Source organism: Bicyclus anynana, chromosome 25 (assembly GCF_947172395.1).
Source record: "Bicyclus anynana chromosome 25, ilBicAnyn1.1, whole genome shotgun sequence".
NCBI lineage: Eukaryota > Metazoa > Arthropoda > Insecta > Lepidoptera > Nymphalidae > Bicyclus > Bicyclus anynana.
In genome coordinates this window covers 3,637,781-3,660,585 of record NC_069107.1, presented here as the reverse complement: position 1 = coordinate 3,660,585, position 22,805 = coordinate 3,637,781, and the positions used below count along the sequence as shown (strand labels likewise).

Genomic DNA, 22,805 nt, shown 5'->3' with positions numbered 1-22,805 from the left:
TGTCCATGTCCATAAAATAATCTTGAATATCATTAGTAAGTACTACAAATAAGAAGCTAAGCAATGAAGTTACATAAATATATACTACCTTTGACTAATTACCGTCTGTGCAAACGGTGTTATGCATAATCTCATACCGAGATACTCCTACAATATTTTCCTTATGAATATTAAACACTGTTCTGGTTTGTCTTTGATGTGTTTTGAGGTCACCCTTTGGCTCTGGACTCAGTAAGTCTTTCGTTATTAATTCTGTAACACATTTGAGTAAACCACGAAAAATTTCTTGATGAATAAAACTATCTATTTGACGGCCTCCGTGGCGCAGTGGTATGCGCGGTAGATTTACAAAACGGAGATCCTGGGTTCGATCCCCAGCTGATCCGATTAAGGTTTTCTTAATTGGTCCAGGTCTGGCTGGTGGGAGGCTTCGGCCGTGGCTAGTTACCACCCTACCGGCAAAGACGTACCGCCAAGCGATTAAGCGTTCCGGTACGATGCCGCGTAGAAACCGAAAGGGGTGTGGATTTTCATCCTCCTCCTAACAAGTTAGCCCGCTTCCATCTTAGATTGCATCGTCACTTACCATCAGGTGAGATTGTAATAAAAGGCTAACTTGTTAATAATAAAAAATTAAAAAAAATCTAACCTTTAAATGTCGAAGTATGGTAATAACTTAGAAACGTAACTTTTCAGTACTGAAAAATCACAAGATTTCAGTTGTTTTTAAAAGGTCAAAAAAGTATTTTATTAAGTAAGCACTTATATTTTACTTTTTTGGTGATAGCCAAAGTTGTTCATGAAAGTTAGCTGCTTGATGTTTAAAGATCGATATTAAGTGATTCGAAGATAAGGCCTCGTCTCACTATATATATATATATTTTGATAATTTTCTGACACTGTCGTATACAATGACACCATGATAATAAAAAAACAATTAAGAAAGAAAGAGGGTAGATCGATTCTGCCCCTAACAGCTGACTTCACTTCTCATCTCGCAACTTCAGTCCCGTCGTGACCACGATCCATGCAACTGGGTCGAAATATCGACAATAAAAATCTCGTCGTTTTATCGTGCTATGTACCCGTTTAAATAACATTCATAATGAACAACCACGAAATAAGTTTAAAATCATTAACAATTAAGATACTAGTGACAAAAGTCCCAGTGAATTCACTTCTTCTTTCCTTTCTTGTTTTCTTTCCTCTTTTCTTCTCTTTATGCAATTTATAGATCCAAAAATGTACTACCATAAGTACCCATTACAATCATATATGCATTAGTATAGAAGAATAGAGTAGCTCTCTTTTTCATCCCATCACAACGTAACTGAGCGATATTCCGTCTAAGAATAATATAGCTCTTTATTATTTTAATTAATACATAAGTACTTAATTAAATTTTAATTTATGAGTAATTAAAGTCAATTATAATACATACCTATATGCACGTGTATTACGTTCTCTTCTAATTTCTGTCTCGAATTTCCCTCACTTAATATTTTATTAGGCAAGGTACGAGTAAAGTAAACTTTTCCAATTATGTCATCCCCATTCCCGGGAAACTTGAGTATTTTCTTTTTGCTCAAAGGAAGAAAGGTAAAATTAATATTTTCCTGGAAATCATTTTTGTTCAATGTTCGATCGAGTGAAAAATCTTAATCGAAACGAGTATTTACCTACGTAGTTCCCATTCTCGGGAGAAAAATATAATATATAGCCTATGACACTACCCTAACGTGGCTTTCTAGTGGTTAAAGAATTTTCAAAATTGGTTTCGCAAATCCAGATATTACCCTTTACATTACCACAAACTTTACCTCTTTATATTGGTAGAGATTTCTAATACCAATAGCTTTTAAAATAAAGCCAGAAATCGAAAAAACAAAAATATCCGGAAAAAAAACCTACTCGACCGATTTTATTTCTTTTGCCGAATACTTACATTAGTAAGTTATGTTTTCACCAAGTAGCACAGGCTAAATTTTTTTGAACGGAAACGGGTGAAACCATGTGGCGTCTGCTAGTATTAAACAAGATCGATAAGAAAGGAATTTCAACAACTTACTCCCCGTATGTTCCCCAGATAATCTAGATAACGAGATAAAACCTTGATAAGCTAACACAGTTAAGAGTGTGCAATATGTTATTTGGTGGTTACAAATGGTTCTGGATCTCAGATTCTGGAAAAGTTAGGAGCTTGATATTTGGCTAAATGATATTTCAAAGTGTTAGCTTCTTTATGACTATAGAAAATACACAATTTGTAAAACTTTTCTCGATAGTTTATTTTTTTTGAAAAATACATGTTTTGCTCACATTTTGCTTTCAATCTCAGGAAAAGCTAACTTATTTTCTTGAATTTTTGTTTTGTATAAAAAATTAGGTATATATCTTGCACATCGCCATTTTGTTTTTCGTTATGTTGTTTAATTTACTTGCAATTAGGTAAAAATGGTTTTGGCGCTCACTTCATAAAATTTGCGTCGCGCGTCAATCGCTCCGTGCTTTTCACACAAAGTCATAATTCGGCGTCTCGTTCGCGCTTCGACTTTTATCCATATCGTACCGACGCGCTGCGCGCTCTTAAATCGAATGTCAATGGCAATACAAACTAAGTCACATCACACTATTGTGTGGTCGTATGTATTAACGATCGTAACGTATATTGCGTTGCAATACTTGGCCCCATTCGCTTAAACTTTGTGAACTAATGCCACGCTATCAAATAGTATATTCTTTTATAATTAAAATACCGAATTTTACCTACACATATCTCAAAGCACAAAACAAATGTGTTTTACTAGACCTTCTATAGAACATATTGTCGTAAGTCATGTCGGTATTCCGAACTATCTATCAAACATAAGTACAGAGCAAATAACATCAATACCTTTGCGTTGCGATACTTGGCCTCATTCGCGTAAACTTTGTGAACTAATGCCACGCTATCGAATAGTATATTCTTATTTAATTAAAATACCGAATTTTACCTACAACCACATATCTCAAAGCATAAAACAATGGTGTCTTACTAGACCTTCTATAGAACATATTGTCGTAAGCCATGTCGGTATTCCGAACCATCTATCAAACATAAGTACAGAGCAAATAACATCAATACCTTTGCGTTGCGATACTTGGCCTCATTCGCGTAAACTTTGTGAACTAATGCCACATTATCAGATAGTATATTCTTTTATAATTAAAATACCGAATTTTACCTACAACCACATATCTCAAAGCACAAAACAATGGTGTTTTACTAGACCTTCTATAGAACATATTGTCATAAGTCATGTCGATATTCCGATCCATCTAGCAAACGTAAGTACTAGATAACAAGATAAAACCTTGATAAGCTAACACAGTTAAATCGAATGTCAATGGCAATACAAACTAAGTCACATCACACTATTGTGTGGTCGTATGATGTAATGCTATTGCGGCTGCACTGTTATTGTTCAATGCACCAACTTCAGTAGAACCCTCCGATGCGATTCCAAAGCAATTAAGTGTGTGAAATGCGAGGGTCCCGCTAAATTGGTCGTCTCGTACACCTGGACCACTTAGTTTTGAGCTTTGAAGTCGCACACGTTTACAAACAAAGTTGCAACTACAAGCGTGAGTGCGCACTTGAAAATTGTCGCTCGACAAAAAGTTGCTGTAGTGGCGCCACTAAATTGGCTATATTGTATACCTGGACTACTTAGTTATGATGTTTGAAGTCAAACACGTTTACAAACTGTTAGTTTAGTTTAAAGCGAGCTCTCTCTCTAGTACCAAGACGCGTTTGACACCCTCGTAACTATAATTTTAAGTTTTCGAGTTTACTTAACAACACACTTATCTACGTTTTAAAATTTCAAGTTACCAGCGTAAGTTACAAGAACAACACAGTAAGCGTTCATCATGTAGCTATAGTGAATGTTCTGATATAGACGTAAGTAACATCGGTTCTTTTTACTACGCTCCAATTCTTGGCCCCATTCGCGTAAATTTTGTGAACTAACCACGCTATTAGGTACTTAATATATATATTATTTTTCAATTAAAATACCTAATTTTACCGACAACCATATATCTCAAAGCAACACATACATACTTGTTAACTCGACTTTCTATAAAACATTCTGTCATAAGTCATGTCAACATTCCGGACCACCTAGCAAACATAAGTACAGAACAAATAGCATCGGTTTCTTATACTCCGCTGCAATACTTGGCCACAATTGCGAAAACTTTCTGAACTAACCACGCTATTTGCCACGCTATCAGATAGTATATTCTTTTCAAATAAAATATCTAATTTTAGCGACAACCATATATCTCAAAGCACAACACAGGTGTTTTACTAGACTTTCTATAAAGCATTTTGTCATAAGTCATGTCGATATTCCGGTCCATCTAACAAATACAATACATAGAGCAAATAGCATCGGTTCCTTTATACTGCGCTGCAATACTTGGCGCTATCAGATAAGCAGTATATTCTTTTTCAAATAAAATAGCTAATTTTACCGACAACCACATAACTCAAAGCGCAAAACAATGGTGTTTTACTTGACTTTCTATAGAACATTTTGTCATAAGTCATGTCGATATTCCGAACCATCTAGCAAACATAAGTACAGAGCAAATAACATCAGTTCCTTTATACCGCGTTGCAATTCATTCCCCCATTCGCGTAAACTTTGTGAACTAAAGCCACGCTATCAAATACGTAGTATATTCCTTTATCATTTAAAATACCTAATTTTACCGACAACCACACATCTTAAAGCACAAAACATATAGTGTTTTACTGGACTTTCTATAAAACATTTTGGCATAAGTCATGTCGATATTCCGAACCATCTAGCAAACATAAGTACAGAGCAAATAACATCAGTTCCTTTGCGTTGCAATACTTGGCCCCATTCATGTAAACTTTGTGAACTAATGCCACGCTATCAGATCTGTCCCCAAACTAAATTATTATTATCTGAATTAGCTAACCTGACAACATCTTATAGTGACCAAAGATTTTTAATGTTGATATGGTTACTGTAAAATGTTATTAGGTTAGCTAATTACGTAACAACTTGAAACAGAAAAGCTCTTAATTACGGACAGAATAAGGTAATCGACTTGGTATTACATGGATCTCACAACTTTTTGCGGTAGAGTAACTGATTGCGAGAATTGTAACATTTTACAAGTGTTGTTTTTTATGGTATAGTATATTCTTTTTTAATTAAAATACCTAATTTTACCTACAACCACATATCTCAAAGCGCAAAACAATGGTGTTTTACTAGACTTTCGATAGAACATTTTGTCATAAGTCATGTCGATATTCCGAACCATCTAGCAAACATAAGTACAGAGCAAATAACATCAGTTCCTTTGCGTTGCAATACTTGGCCCCATTCGCGTAAACTTTGTGAACTAATGCCACATTATCAGAGAGTATATTCTTTTTTAATTAAAATACCTAATTTTACCTACAACCACATATCTCAAAGCACAAAACAATGGTGTTTTACTTGACTTTCTATAGAACATTCTGTCATAAGTCATGTCGATATTCCGAACCATCTAGCAAACATAAGTACAGAGCAAATAACATCAGTTCCTTTGCGTTGCAATACTTGGCCCCATTCGCGTAAACTTTGTGAACTAACGCCACGCTATCTGATAGTATATTCTATTCAATTGAAATGAACTCACCGGTGGAAGTTACCCACGTTTAATTGTTATGTTTATTGGATGAACAGTTAGATAACATACTCCGAACCAGCTTGAAGCTTCCGAATTGAAGTGAACTTTCGTATATTACTATTATTAACGGACGCCCGCGACTTCGTTCCTGTGGAATTTACTTTTCACTAATCCCTCGGGAACTATGAATTTTTCCGGGATAAAATGTAGCCTATTTGTTAATCCAGGCTATAATCTATCTCCACTTCAAATTTCAAGTGATTCGGTTTAGTAGTTACGGCGTGAAAGAGTAACAAACATTCATACCATCAAAATCATAAGTTTGTTACAAATCTCGGGAAACCATTGATTTTTCCGGGACAAAGAGTAGCCTATGTGTTAATCCAGAGTAAAATCTATTTCCATTCCAAATTTCGTAGTTAGTAGTTGCGGCGTTAAAGAGTAACAAACATCTAAACATACAAACTTTCGCGTTTATAATATTAGTAGGAAGGACTTTTAACGTTTGGCGTATTTGTCCGGGTATCTGTGTGTTTGTCTATGGCACTGTATCTTCAAAAGTATTGAAGCGATTATGATGCGGTTATTGTTTGAAAGCTGTCATTATTGACAATAATGTCGGGGCACATAGTTCGAAGAGCCGATAGACGTTCGGGGTCCCAAGGTGCTGGAATGGCGACCCCACACTAGAAAGCGCAGTGTTGTTTGCCCCCCACCAGGTGGACTGACGACATCAAGCGAGTTGCACGGATTCGCTGGATGCAGGCGGCTCAGGATCGTGATGATTGGAAGTCCCTACAAAAGGCCTATATACTGCAGTGGACGTCCATCGGCTGATATGATGATGATGATGATGACGGTATTCTTCAGTTCTTAGCTAACAATGTATAAGATGAAGACCCGATATTTGGATCCAGGTAATTCGAAAGGTGTCGGCGTTTTTCTAATGAGTAAAATAATTAGTAAAAATCATTATTCTGGCTAGGTATACCTACCCATGTAGCTGACTGCCGGGGTTTTTTTTATTATTTTATCTTAACCAATGGCTTAATGTCAATAAATACTTAGGACTGATCTAGAAATATACTGTGTTCGTTGAAGGGGAGCTTTCTGTATTGTTAACTTTGGATCTTAAACGGGAAATATATCCCTTTTATATTGTGATAATTGGGTTGTCTGTCTATGAGATGTAGGTATACCTAGATAAACAATATCTTGAAGTTATGAAAATATCAAACTCTATCAAAAGTTACTTTGTTTTTCTTTATTTCCACAATAAAGAATAACAATAATAATGAAGTGAAGGTAAAACACAAAGATACAAAAGGTTATTAGCCTTGTATTTAGTAAACTTAATATTAAAAGTATTTATCTAAGATCTGAAATAATTTACCGCTCGAAAGCCTCCAAGCGTTGCAATTGGTAACAAAATATCTTAATTACACTATTGTATTTAATTATTTTAATGGTTTAGTGTCTGTTCTGCGCCGCCATTGTCGAGGTAACCTTAACACAAATATAAAATAACTAGCCAACGCCGCGCGGTTTTACCCGCGTGGTTTACGTTCCCGTAGGAATACTGGGATAATATATAGCCTATAGCCTTCCTCGATAAATGGGCTATCTAACACTGAAAGAATTTTTCAAATCGGACCAGTAGCTCCTGAGATTAGCGCGTTCAATCAAACAAACAAACAAACAAACTCTTCAGCTTTATAATATTAGTACAGATTGTACTTCTATTAGGTACAGTTCTGTGAATATTACATACTAACTAATACTACTACTACACTAACTAATAAACTATACTACTCGTAATACTGGCGGACGCCCGTGACTTCGTCCACCCTTATATCTCCTTAATCCGACCTTCTCGCAAAATCTGCTCTTAGTGGATGTCTACTACCTATGAACTACCTCACTGCCAAATTTCAACTTTGTACGTCAAGCGGTTTTCGAGATATCGTGATGACCTTTCACATTAATACAGGGTGCTCTGGAGTATCCCATAACTCTAGGATTATATGCTCTAAGGAAAATTAATTAAAAATGTCTAAGGAACATTTGTTCTGAAATGAATAGTCTCGGAGTCAAAAATATTTCTTTTGTAAATAGATCTTAAATTGTGCCCCTTATATTATGACCTTGCCGAACTTATTCATTGATAAATATCATGAAGTAGCTTACTAGTGAAGCGCGGTTGCAATATCTCGTCGATATCGACAGTGCGAATGTGAGTTTGTTACTCTTTCAAGCTTAAACCACTTAACCGAATTAAAAATAATTTTACCAATGAAAAGTTACATTATTAACGATTAACATAGGCTTTATTTTATCTCTGTACTCTCACAGGAACGGGAGCTATCCGGGTGAAACCGCGGGACATCCGCGTGTATAAAAAAACAAACAAAACAGACTTCCTATTTCCACGACCTGTTTAGGTTGACCGACTTATGCAATTGTTGCAGTCTTTGCGAATGATTTTCCGCTAAAAAAAAAACCTTCATTTCGGAAGTCGTTTTTACCTTAAAATGTTATTATTTAAGTAAATTAATTATTTGATTTACTCGTCCGCCGTTCGCTCGTCAAATTGGGTATGTACGAGTAATTTTGGAGGTGTTGTTTTCCAGGATTAAAATATTTTATTCCTTTGACGGCCTCTGTGGCGCAGTGGCATGCGCGGTGGATTTGCTAGACGGAGGTACTAAGTTCAATCCTCGACTGGGTAGATTCAGGTTTTTTTTATTGGACTAGGTCTGGCTGGTTAGAGGCTTCGGGCTAGTTACCATCTAAAGTCGTCGTCTCAACGTCCCTCTAAAGTTCAAACTGAGGTCCTAGTCTCACAGGACCTTAGATAGAGTGGTCTGCATCGGCTGAAAATCAGTGCTGTATGCTCCAGGAATTTCTTGGATCATGCAGCAAAACGCTGAACTGGTACCTTTTTCAAGATTGTGCCAAACATGACAGTGTGATGCTTCTGCTGCTTGAGTATTGGTCTTGCCTTGCTCAGGTGGTTGGTGGTGGTGGTGGTGGTGGCATCGGTCGCTGCATCGGTGCCTGTCTGTCGGTGTTCTACAAGATATACTTCGGGGAGTGCACTCAGGAACTGTTCGATCTTGGGCTATCTCCGCCGTTAGGCATCGCAGAGATCTGCACCGCTACGTCGTCGAAATTCCTCGGACGCGTACTAAGCGGTTTAGTTCCTCTTTCCTTATACGCACTGCAAAGATGTGGAATGCTCTCCCAGCTTCAGTTTTCCCCACCACCTACAATATGGGTATCTTCAAGTCAAGAGTGAATAAGCATCTTCTAGGCAATCGCGTTCCACCATAGGCTGCTTCATCGATTAAAATCAGTCGTGATTGTAGCCAAGCTTATACAAAATAAAAAAAAATGCTTCGGCATTGTGGCGTGAGGCACAATTTTAAAATTAACGTTTTTTCTTTCTTTTCTTTCCTTTGTTTGACTTAACCTCTAAAAGAACATTTCTAATTAGGGAGTGGTATTACAGGTTTGTTTAGTGTAGGTACCTACATACGTTTTATTTCCATGGTCTACATAATTCACATCTCTTCTTTTAAGGTAGTGTTTTAAAGCTTTGGACATTAACAATGGTGTATAAGGACATTGTAAACAAAAGCTGGACTTTTTAGAAATCTTCCTAATATGGAGTACGCTCCATTTTAATAATTTCGGTTAACACGTACGTACACATTCGGTTTATTTTTTCCCTAGGTCTCTTTTTCTTTTTTCACCCGACTTCAAAAAAGGAGGAGGTTCCCAATACGATGCGTAGGTTTTTTTTTGTTATAATTTCGTCATTTATTAACCAATTTTGAAAATTATTTTTTTTTGTTTGACAGAGTTGAATTTTGAGAAAACCCCCAAATGTCACGAAATTATTAATTACACTCTCGATCAAGTCATCAATATTCTCTTTCAATGCACTTTCATTTGAGACCCAACTCGAGTATATTTGCAGACATTCGGTTATTCTTAATAAAGTTTTGATGTTTGTGATGTACAGGGGTAATCTCTGTATCTACTTAACAGATTTTGAAAAATTTTTCAAAATGTGTTCAGTAAATTACAGAGATTACAATTGTTAGTGCCGATAGGCTTTATTTTATACCCATCTTCCCACGGGAAACGAAACTGCGCTGCGTCTGCTAGTGTTATACTTAATAATAAATTAATAAGACACCGATACAAACAGTAAACTTACAACACTCCGCATATTGTAAGGGGTATTAATTACTGTATCAAGATTGTAAAAAAAACGACCAAGTGCGTCTCGGACTCGCGTACGGAGGGTTCCGTACCATTATCTATAAAAACGACAATAAAATCATAAGCCTCCATTAAATATTAATTTTATTTTAATACAAGTACTTGCTTAGGTAATTATTTATTTTTAAAGTGAATAATATAACGCAATACCTACTCTGTATTTCAAACGTCTATCTGTGGCCGTTATGAATATTAAGCAAAAACGAGCAAAAAAAGGTTTGGTGTATGAGAGCCTCTTTAAATATTTATTTTATTTTGTTTTGTAGTATTTGTTGTTGTAGAGGCCAAAGTAATACATCATCTGGTCTAAGTCTAACATCAGGGTTTTAGGGAAATTAAATATCAGGTGTCTCAAACGGTGAAGGAAAAACATCGTGAGGAAATCTGCATACTAGAGAATTTTCTTAATTCTCTGCGTGTATGAAGTCTGCCAATCCGCATTGGGCCAGCGTGGTGGACTATTGGTCTAACCCCTCTCATTCTGATAGGAGACCCGAGCTCAGCAGTGAGCCGAATATGGTTTGATAATGATGACGATGAACTATTAGGGTTCCTGAGATACAGCCGGGTGACAGACGGACGTACGGATCGTATCGTACGGATCGTACGTATCGGACGAGTCGCAACAAACGGATTTTAGTATTCTTTGTATAGAAAGTCATACAAGTGCGTCCACTGATCCGCATTGTACGGATCGCATAGAACGGATTTTATCTGCTGTAAAATTAAAAATCCCTCTGATGCGATGCTTCCGATACGTACGTTGCGGATCTGTGGACGCCTGCCATCGAACCTGTTGGGGGTTCATTTGAAGTTGGGTCATAAGAACCCTTACTACAGAACCCTAAAAACTACGTGTACACGATGTTACTCATACGCGTAAACGTAAACATTGCCTGAACCGCATGTGTCAGACAAAAAAATAATGAAGTCGCTTAGGGCGTTGCTCCGCGCGCCATAGGAATACTAATTTTAGATTATCTCTTACGTAGCATCTGAAGGCGGTTTTCTCTTATTTACCGGTTCGCCTTAATTAGTTAGTGGTCTTAGATGTTGATGTGTTTAGACTTTAGTTAGTTATCGCCTTTATAATTCATCGCAAAAAGACATTTTTATAGTCTTACAGCTAGGCTTATTCACTATCTTTAACATATGCTATAAGTCTGGCAACTTCGTTGATGACACTTCCATGATATGCGGGCGACGGGGGGAAAGACTGCGCGGGTGTGTAATCGTGCGTGATGAAAAGTGAGGTGCATCAGTCACTTTTCATTCATCGCTACACGCCCCTCGGCCCGCGCGGACCATCGGGAGTGTTACGGACGAAGTTGCCAGTTGACATATACGAAATTGAGATTCTATGTAACAAATGTCATCCGATGCTTACTGGTGGATATCATACAGTATGTAGATGACATTGATTTGATGTTTATTCTAATAGGTTGATAATAAAGACCTAAATAGTGAATAGGCCAGCTGGTAAATACAATCCATAAGAGCCGTCGTAGATATGACCACTGACTTCGATTCAAAGGGCGAAGGTTCGAATCCAGTTCGGGGCTTGCATCTCCAACTTTTCAGTTATGTACATTTAAAAAAATTAAATATCACATGTCTCAAACGGTGAGGGGAAAACAATGTGAGGAAACTCGCATAAATGAGAATTTTTCTTATTCTCTGCGTGTGTGAAGTGTACCAATCCGCATTGGGCCAGCGTGGTGGACTATTGGCCTAATCCCTCTTATTCTGAGAGGTGACTTGTGCTCAACAGTGAGCCGAATAAGGGTTGTTAACGATGATGACGATTATCTAATAACTTATTAAAACATTCTTTAGAACAGTCTCCATATTATTCGCGGACGAAAGTCTCGGGCGATTTCTAGTCACAAATAATTTAGAAAATACTGGTAGGTACTCGTTACATCTTTATGACATCAAGTACGTAGGTAATAAGCGCAAAACGTCAACACGTAAATAGGCTAAATACCTATATAATTAGCTACTCCAGTGCCATAGGTCAGAAACTGGTCTTCCAACATTCTCCTGTAGAACATTTAAGGCCGAAAGCACACATATCTATCGGCAGAGTGGTCACTAGAGTTGCCACCTTTTTAAGACAATTATGTACATTTGGTTAACAGCTTTAACCAACAGCTTTACTTGGTTAAAGCTGTTAACCATTTAATACATTTGGTTCTTTAACCAAACAAGCTGTAGGTACATCTAGTTGTCCAAAAATAATTAACTTTTTTTTTCTCATATACTTAGTACAAATTACATCAATAGGTACATATAAAATTGAAGTGTATGTCAGTGATTTGAACTGAATTTGAATCACTACCTATGTTTTTTTTCAAGTGCTTACGTATAGCAATTTATAGGATACTAAAACATACTTTTAAAAATTTTTTTGTGTATGTTTGTCAGGGCTAATCTCTGGAACGGCTGAACCTATTTTAATGGGACTATTACTGGAAGATAGAATAGGTTATGGAGCAACATATAGGCTTCTTTTTAACGCGAAAAAATACGAGGTTCCTGCGGGATTTGTGAAAAATAGAATTTTACACGTGCGTTTCTAATAAAGTTTAAGTACCTACAATAAAGTAGGTAATATATTTTAGTAAGTGGCAACCCTGTGCGTTTCAATGTGTGTTATCTGTACCACATCTGAATCGTAAATCACGACCCCTTTACTGCGTTTTGGTTTCTTTTACTTGGTTTTCAAGACGCGTTCGCGATTTAAAAAAGTGCATGTTACTCGTATAGGTACCTATGCCTGAAGTTTGTGTATGTTTGACACATTCATAAATGACCTAAGCCTTGCCTATTAGTCATTTTTGATATTATTAAGTCTTTGTACATCTAAATCGTAAATCACGACCCAAGTGCACGCCATTGACGATCAATTATTCTCAAGTTTCTGCAGCACCCACGACTATATTGACCGTGTATTGGTCACTGCATGCATGACGTCTCGACTTATGAAACGTCTTCGCTGCCGTTTGCGCTGCAGAAACGTGAGAATAATTGACCGACTGAATAAATGGCCGACTTTACTTGGTTTTCATGACGAGTTAAAACCAACTCCATGTTACCTACCTACTCGCAGGTTACATACACCTGAAGATTGTGTAGGTATACATTCATAAATGACCTAAGCCTTGCCTATTAGTTATTGTTAATATTATTCAGTATTTAAAGTAGACACTTTTACAACTGAGCTAGCACAAAAACTAGTGCATACAAAAACAACATAGATAGAGACTTTAATCAAGGTCAATATGCAACTATTACCTACCTACTTTGTATTTTTGTAATCTAGACTTAGTAAAACAGTTACTTATTATTTTAAAATGGGGATGATGACTAGGTTTGAATATATTGATTTTTATGATACATTCGGGTAAATAGGGTCAATGTTAACTAATTTATACATAAAAAGCAAAGATTGTCTGGATATTTGCAAAATAAATGAGATTATAAAATTTCAAAAACTACTAAAATTTTTTTATCGTAATTAGATGAAAATTCATACAGTTTTAGCTTCCTTGCATTAAATGTGACATTTTTTAATATATGAACTATAAAGATAAACGCACAAATAACAAAGATATTAGTAATTTTGTTTGAACGCGCATACAAATCTAACGATCATTACATTGCCTATGACGTCATTTTTTCGAGCCATTTTGTATGGGGCGTTTTTCAGGGATCCGCGGCAGCGCCGCAAATCTGACTCTTTAAATCCCTGTAGCTCCGAAAGTAATGATCGCAGATACCCTGTTCCTTTTACAAAATTGCTTTACTATTAGTATACTCTTAATTTATATACAATTTAAAAAACTGTCATCATCCCTATTACTTTAGTAGATATGTGGTAAGTACTTACTTGAATTAATAACTGCAATAATAATTTTTACAGCTTACTACAAACACTATATAAGGATTAGGAATTCCCAAGTCCCAAAGCAAGTGAAAATCTTAAACTATGTACCTAAGTAATACGTAAATAGGTGTTCTATTGATTTTAAAATTAATTGTAATATTACATTGTCACATGCTTTGACTTTCCTGTCATGTATAATGACTTTCCTGTCATAGATGTCATAACTCGTAATATGATGGCAGGAAAGGCAGCATTTACCTGTTCTGTTTAATTTCTTATCAGTATGATGTTTATATGTTTTGCATTATTCCAATTATTTTTCTTACATACTGAAATACCTATTTGTACACATATTGATTATATTGTGTTCATCCTGCTCTCTCGACACTGTTTTTTAAAGAATATTTGCTATAACCTTTAATACTTATGACCAGTATTCCTGTTACTCACCAATAGGGATGATGACAGTTTTTTAAATTGTATATAAATTAAGAGTATACTAATAGTAAAGCAATTTTGTAAAATGAACAGGGTATCTGCAATCATTACTTTCGGAGCTACAGGGATTTAAAGAGTCAGATTTGCGGCGCTGCCGCGGTTCCCTGAAAAACGCCCCATACAAAATGGCACGAACTAATGACGTCGTAGGCAATGTAATGATCGTTACATTTGTATGTGCGTTCAAACAAAATTACTAATATCTTTGTTATTCGTGCGTTTATGTTTATAGTTCAAATATTAAAAAATGTCACATTTAACGTAAGGAAGCTAAAACTGTATGAATTTTCATCTAATTACGATAAAATATTTTTAATAGATTTTGAAATTTTATAATCTCATTTATTTTGCAAATATCCAGACAATCTTTGCTTTTTATGTATTAATTAGTTAACATTGACCCTATTTACCCGAATGTATCATAAAAATCAATATATTCAAACCTAGTCATCATCCCCATTAGTTGGTAAGACTGTAGTGCTGCGATCAAACCTACAACCTTTAGGTATGAGACCAGATCTTTTACTGTTAAACCTATAAACTTAAACTCATAAATATTATTTCAAATATAGATTAGTTAATAAACCTAATTAGTTACATAACATTTTAATTCCTACTACAAATAAAGTACCTTATTAGTCACCCAGTTGATAATATGATAATTCATTCTGTTTTGTGACATTAATAAATACAGATTTCAAAGTTTGTAACTTTTTTGCAAGTCAAGGAAATGAATATTAATTTTTCTTTCACTTTACATAATGTTACATAATACATTATTACATAAAATATATTAAAAATATGATTTAAATGAGTAGGTTGCATAGATAATATCCTTGTTGCATAATTAAAAGCAAGTATTTTTCTGAGAGGAAACTCGAGCTCAGCAGTGAGTCGAATTTGGGTTGACAATGATAATGACAGTGTTTAGTAACGAAACCTGCTTACTGAATTTTCTTAAAATTCTGTGTGTGTGAAGTCTGCTAATACTTATTGGGCCAGCGTGGTGGACTATTGGCCTGACCCCTCTCATTCTGAGAGAAGACACAAGCTCAGCAGTGAGCCAAATATGGGTTGATAATGATGATGATGATGGATGATGATGATAGTAATGTGATGTATGAAAAAGTTGCTAAACAGCAACTTTTTCAGCCGTAACTAGGGACTAATAACTTGGCATTCCATTTAATCACCGAGCGGGTGTTTGGTTTGCCATGTGGCAGAGAAAAATCTCTGAGCCTGGTTATGCTTAAATGTAGAGGTTCTAAACCAACGGTCAACACACATTGGCTCCTGGCGATCTGACCGGCCTGTTTAGCTTCTGGAGCGGGCTTGGTTGGCTGGAGTAACTCCAGTGGGGACCAGCACCAGGATTGACGTATACTGAATAACCCTTAGTGGCCTAGTGCGGAAAAGGCCCAGGAAAGAAGAAAAAGAAGATAGTGTAGGGTTAAAGAATCCCTGTTTTTCTTATTCCTCTCCTATGGCATGTCCTTCTAAAGTTTCTGTTTACCATATTCCCACAGCTTGGGCTTGTGTATCTTTAAAACAAGATTTTTTTCTTTTATTCATTTAGTATTTATTTCAAATTTAAACCAGTACCAAGTAAGACTGTGTGTGTTGTTATTAAGTATTATGGGAATTGTCAATGAAAATATGGTTTCTTTTTATTTTTCAAACAGCATATTTGACCGTGAATGTGGATTGTGGGCTGAGTCTATAACTAGGTCATAGTGAACTACAGGACAGGACCGGGCATCCTTCCCTATAACATAGGGGTTATAATTATGAAACTTAGACCTACCACGCTACTCCAATGTGGATTGGTGAGCAATATGACTTATTATTTAGTACACTAAAAATTACACCTTGAGCTTATTCATAGACACCAGACACAACAAAAGCAATGTATTGCATTGATTTCAAAATTTTAGCATGATAAGTAGTTACCTCGGCACTTAAAATTTACAAATTTTGTGATTTATTATGTAACTTAAAGTTAGTTAGTTTAAATTAAAAAACACAATTTCTGCAAAAGAAATTTAAACCTAATAGAACTAAGTACATAGATATTTTAACAGAATAAATATAAATAAAACCACCAAATAAATCATTATTAACTAAAACCCTAAAACTTAGAAAACAAAGTAAAAGTTGAAGTTGCATTTAATTTCGTTTTTACGTAATATAGGTACTTAATTTTAAATAAAAATACCATTAATTTGTCTCAAAAAAGTACAGTACTTAAAACTAGTTAACATAAATTCATAATGAGCTATTAAAAGAGAAATTAACAAAGTTTATCACAGATTTTTACTTTTACTGTATTCATTCATAATGTATGACAAGTCACAGTTACATGTGTAGCCTAACCACCTATCTACATTAGTTCCAACTAGAAAAGTGGAATAAAAAAAGTTCACCAGTAAACTACATTGTGATTTTTCTTATTACTTGCCGACCAACTAGATAGCTAATTGGCCAGAAACTCTTAATAATGCAAGAGAGAGAAATAACTTGACTATTTTAAGTCATTATTCAAGTAAAAACAGTGAAGCAATCATGCGCTTCAATACCGTATTAAGAAAATAATTATTTGCTCAAGTTAGATTTATTCAACCATTTGTAAACCGTGTATGGTAATGGTCTATGTAAATTAAAAGCCAAATAGGCGGCCGATCGGGAATTAAAGGGGGTAAATATCGATTGTACTCACAATAAAAATTCTGCCGGCAAACTTGGTGTAACCAAGAATTACGTCCACTGCACCATGTTTCTAACACAAAATCGTTGGCTCACGCTCACAAAAACCACTGCACTGCAATTTACGACAACTTATCACACAATTTCGTATTTATTTCAGTCACAACATTGAAAAAAACATTTAAATAATACACGATACAAGTACGTTCATTCGAGTAACACAACAACTTCGAACAGAAGCGATTACTAACTGACAGAAACGAAAGAACAATTCGGCCCATAGACACGAGCGCGCTTTGTCTGTATTGACTACACCGCTTGAAAATTACATTCTGTATTACCCAACAAAATAGAAATGCTGTATGAGTAAAGTAAACTCCTACTTTTACGCGAGCATTTATTATAGCCATGTTATATTTGCGCCACCTATTGATGATATATGAAACTTTTTGATAAACTGTGAAACAGTGTGCGATGGAAAGTTATTCCGAGTCGTGTGCTACGTAGTTCTGACATGTAGACAATAGGTGACGCTACTTATATTAAGCATAGATGGCGCTAGTAAGAAATAGTAATGTGAAAGGAAGAATAAAATAAAATATTAATTATTACAGTTCCTGCGCTATAGCATGGTGCGGGTGACAGTACGTTTCACTCTTGACAGGCTAGGCGCTATTGCATGTCAAAAACTATATGATCTTATAAGTTTAAACACAGATTAATCAGTAATATACAGATGGAGCGTACGGAACACGACGGTGTCGTTTATGAAACGAATATAAAATTCAAAAACGAATACGTTCTCTTGTCTGTACGATACGAACCGTCGCACCAGTAAGTTTCAATAATATTCAAGAAAAATGGCGTTAAAAACTGTTCTCAAAAACTAAAGAAATAAGATGGAGTATTTTTAAATTGGTTATTTTATCAGCTCTTTAAAATCGACTGTCTAAATAGGTGTATGTTGCCGCGCAGCATGTATGTACCTAAGTCTCACTATTTACGGCTGTAAAAGGAAAGGTGCGCAACCTAGGAGCAGCAGGCCGCGGCGTGCGCGCCGGCCAACAGCATGCACGGTGTTGGCGGCAGCGCACGGTGAAAGGTGCGCAGTATAGGTTGCGCACAAAAACGTAACGCTATCATTCGTTCATCGAATTTTACTGCCCATATTTTTTTCATACCGGGAGCTATACATATATGACAAATCGATTTATAAGGAGAAAACTTCAATAAACTCTAAAAAATCACTTTAAAACAGCGAGCGATCCGGTATGATGTCACAGAAACCTTGAGAGGTAAGGGTAAACTTGTACCTATCTCTTCCAAGTAATTCCCTTCTATCTTAGATTGAAATTATCGCAATTGGCAATCAAGAAGGTAAAAACTTTGTTTTTCCTAAATTCAAATTCCTACATTCTTGTCAGTGGGTTATAAAATAAAAGCACAAAAAAATTAATAATTCCGATAGTCGTTTCAGTCAATGATCTTATATCAAAAAGCTTCGACCAACATATCAAGAAGCTTTCGCTAATCGCTCAATCGGTCGGATCAAGGGTCGGATACAGAAGGCAGTGATTCTTGAGACAGCGCGTAGTGTGAGGAGGTTCCTCACTCTGGAACCCTGACCACCGGTTGCTTGGGCACTCAAATGTCCCGCAGCGGGGGGGTTGGATAATTTTTTATAAATTTTTAATAGTGTTTTTTTATTTCGTATTTAATCAACATTGTTAAAAATTAAAATATACAGTGCAACCTTGTGGGAAAAGAAACTGCTAACGGGAGTATCTAGATAACTCATTCGTGAATTGTTCCCATAAAATCGACCATGTTCGTTTTTTGTATAACTTTTTTTGATACTAAATTTTCTGAAAGAAGTTCAGTAAGAAAAAATAGGGTGTAGAAGGAAAATGAATGGTTAAGTTCACTTCCGTCAGAATTGACCGCTGACGACGAGGGCATTAGGACGCGAATCCGACAGGGAAATACATAGAGTCGATATCTATATCTATATCTATAAATATATTATTATTACAAAGCTAAAGAGTTTGTTTGTTTGTCTGCTTGCTTGTTTGTTGGTTGTTGAATGTGATAATTTCATTATTTGTTTATTCATTAGTTTCTGGGAACAAGTCAGTTTCTACATTTTAACCGGTGTTAAACGAGATGGTACATTGCAGACTAGATTTAATTTAATGTTTTATGTTATTGTACTCATTTCAAAGTAATACACTTTGAGAAATGACCACCACTTTGTGTGGAGCTTTCATTATAAACTAGCGGACGCTCGCGACTTCGTCCGCGTGAAGCCCTATCCCTACCCTAAGTGTCCTATGTTCATCTTTTGGTTCTGAACTACCTCTCCACCAATTTTCAGCCAAATCGGTCCAGAAGTTCTTGAGTTATAAATATTGTAACTAACACGACTTTATTTTATATATTATAGACTAGCGGACGCCCGCGACTTCGTCCGCGTGGAATTTAGTTTTTCACAAGTCCCGCGGGAACCGTGGATTTTTCCGGGATGAAAGTAGCCTATGTGTTAATCCATAGTAAAATCTATTTCCATTCCAAATTTCAGCCAAATCGCTTCAGTAGCCGCAGCGTAAAAGAGGAACAAACATACTTACACACTTACACACAAACTTTCGCCTTTATAATATTAGTAGGATTTAGCGTCTCCACATCTTCCCTGTTCTAACCGTGAAGAATGTTATTAAGTGGGTGAGCAGAAGAGTAAAAGAAACAAAAATATCTCCATCTATCGGCCAAGACGTGATAATTAGTAGATACGGGCCAGCGGCAAACGCATTCTGTGATATTAGAAATAACACCCACATGAAAACAACCTTTTCTGTAATGAACTTCGAAAGTTCAACTTTTCTCATTCATTTACTCATTGAAAATGGTATTATTTTTCAAATTAAAAGTCTACTTTAAAATATATGTATATCTGGATCTGTAAAGATTACTTACTATAGATCGTCAATTTCATTATTGATTTTTACCATAGACTAAGGATAAGTCAGTGAGCAAGACATTGTACTTTAGCTTTACGAGGAGTTTATAGCTTTACTGCATAATACAATAGAGCACAAATTAAATTGAATTGAACGATATCATACGAGTTAAGCCTGCAAAAATAAAATAGCAAATATTATTAACACAGCTTCAACTAATAGGCCGTACAGGCTACTTTAGTATTTTAGTCGAGTACGAACAATTTTTGTATTTACCGGCCAAAAAAGTTTTTATTAAATAAAAAAAAAATATTTTTGTCATTATCGCATTCAAATAAAAGGCCATTGACATAACTCCACAATTCGCGAAGATAAAGTGGCAAAGGGCACATAGTTTGAAGAGCTGATGGACGTTAGTCCCAAGGTGCTGGAATGTCGACCCCGTACTAGGAATAGAAAACGCAATGTTGGACTGAACTAATGACATCAAGCGAGTCGCATGGATTCGCTGGATGCAGGCGGCTCAGGATCGTTTGGAAGACCCTACAAAAGGCCGATGTCGTTAAGTTAATTTAGAATAATCTAGTTCTTGAATTTGAAACCGATTATTTTACGTATTTCAAATTATTCTTACCAAGCCCTTTCATTTGATACCTATATTGTAGTAGTGCTAAAAAAACTGGTCCACCATCTGAAATATGCCGCCGTATTTAAACTGACATCACTTTATTTTTGAATTATTCTTAGCAAGTCCTTTCATTTGATACCTATAATGTAGAAGTAGGTACGTTAGAAATAACTAGTCCGCCATCTTAGTTAAGCTGCTGTTGTATGTTAGATTTAGAATGACGTCACAAAATTAACCATGCATTGTCATTGCGTTAAAGGCATCTGCTTCAAAATTGAGTGGCAAGATTTCGACAGAACAAACAATGCAATTTAAATAAAAGCTCGTAATAACCTTAAAATTTAATTTCTCAATCTAAAACTTTTAAAGGATCAGCTCACATTGACGATCGGGTTATTAGCAGAATTTCTATTTACCAATTTATTTTTACTACCTACTTATCCAATCCAATAATATCTGTAGATTTTAATGCTCGGAAAAAGATATTGTTTAAATATGAACAAAGCTGATGAACGAACGAACTTTTAATAAAGCTGTTCATACTTAACTGAGATCTTCTAGATCCTAGTAGTCTTATAACAATTATAATAATAATCGCAGTATTGCGTGAGATTTGTTTTGATATCAGTTTGCTCTAGGTAAGTTGACGATGACGTGAGTAGAGATTTGAATAAGGATAGGTACTCTTCCACATAGTCCGATGCTCTGCTTTTTTATTTTTGGGGTAGGTTGTTTTATAAATGAGTGGATTGCACGCCATTGCAATCCATCAGTGTGCGTTGGGCCTACGCATCCTGGAACAAGATTCGTCCATCGCCCAACACAAATAACTCCTTAACGCGATATCGCGTTGAGTAATCGAGGGAGGGAGGGTGGAATTAATAAAACACACTATATTGATACGACCGGTGTCGGATGCCGCGGGGTTTCCAATAAAGCCTATTTGAATTTATTAGCTTGCTCTTTATTGTACTGGCGCGAGGAAAAGTGAAAAATAAAATATCTTCATTGAATAACAATTTAGTTATTTGCTGCGATCTCATCTGATGTTACGTAAAGGTGCAGTATGGTAGCGGGCTTTCTAGAAGAGGTATATGTATAGTCTACCCATGTCAAGACGCTAAATCGCGTGGTCTTACTTCTTTGTTGGTAGGGTGGTAAATAGCTATTGGCTATGACTATGACTACCACTCGACCAGACCAGAGCTAATTTAGAAAATATTAAATCCTAAATTGACCCGACCAATTAATTGTGTAAATGGTTTACAGTTATACTTACTTTAACTTCATGAACTATATTATATGTAGGTATGCCATATTATAGACATAGAGAATCGGAGACAAATTCAAAGCTTGTCGAAGAATTGTCGACTTACAGGTAAGAATTTCGTTAAAAATATATCAGATCGTATTATTAACATCTCCACTACCAGCCATTTTCAACATCCCACTTCAAGGCCCGAGGGAGGCTCTTTAACCTATAATAGAATATAGAATTATAGAGTTTACACCCACCTCCCGGATTCAATGCGGGTTGGCGGGATTATGGTGATAATGATTGACTCTTTAAACATAACCACTGAAGCAGTTGCAATGCACTGTTAATGAGGCATAGGTACATATTGTATTAAATCTGGTTCTTAAGCACTTGTGTACACAACTGTATTTACTTGTAAACGCCGAGGTGATCTTCGTTTTTGGAGAAAAAAGTATCGGGTAAGAAACACCCAGCTGTGCGATATTTATGACTTTATATCCTATCGTCCCTTTCACACACCCCACATAAATTCCCCGTCTCGTTTTAACGTGGGTAATTCTTGTGAGAGTTGTGGGATTTTTCGAAAATTTGAATATGATTTAGTTAAATGGTAAGGGTATAGGATTTTGAATTTGTCAAGCTTTTCGGATAATGTGGAAAGATAGTTTGTAGAAGGGATAACTACTCTAGGTTTTGGTGTCTTATTAATTTAAAAGGTTTAGGAGTTACGAATGAAAAAGTGTTTTTAAATAGGTAGTAATAGTTGGAATGGGAATATCGGCTATACTAAAAACATAGCAAATATTGTTAAAAAAATATATATATAATAACTCTATACAAGAATTCAACATTTTAGTGATGATCTCAAACTCAAATATT

At 35.8% G+C, this 22,805-nt stretch overlaps 1 protein-coding gene across 4 annotated transcripts in view; it reads right to left on the bottom strand.

Moving 5' to 3' along the window:
- Window positions 1–17,338, bottom strand: part of LOC112046543 (IQ motif and SEC7 domain-containing protein 2) — a 243,297-nt gene extending 225,959 nt beyond the window's left edge. For 2 of the 4 annotated variants that reach the window (XM_024083211.2, XM_024083212.2), the window contains exon 1: window positions 17,097–17,338. The gene's annotated coding sequence lies outside the window, so the exon portion shown is untranslated. The remainder of the gene's footprint in view (window positions 1–17,096) is intronic. The other 2 variants (XM_052889355.1, XM_052889356.1) reach the window with 1 other exon arrangement.
- Between the last annotated feature and the right edge of the window lie 5,467 nt (window positions 17,339–22,805).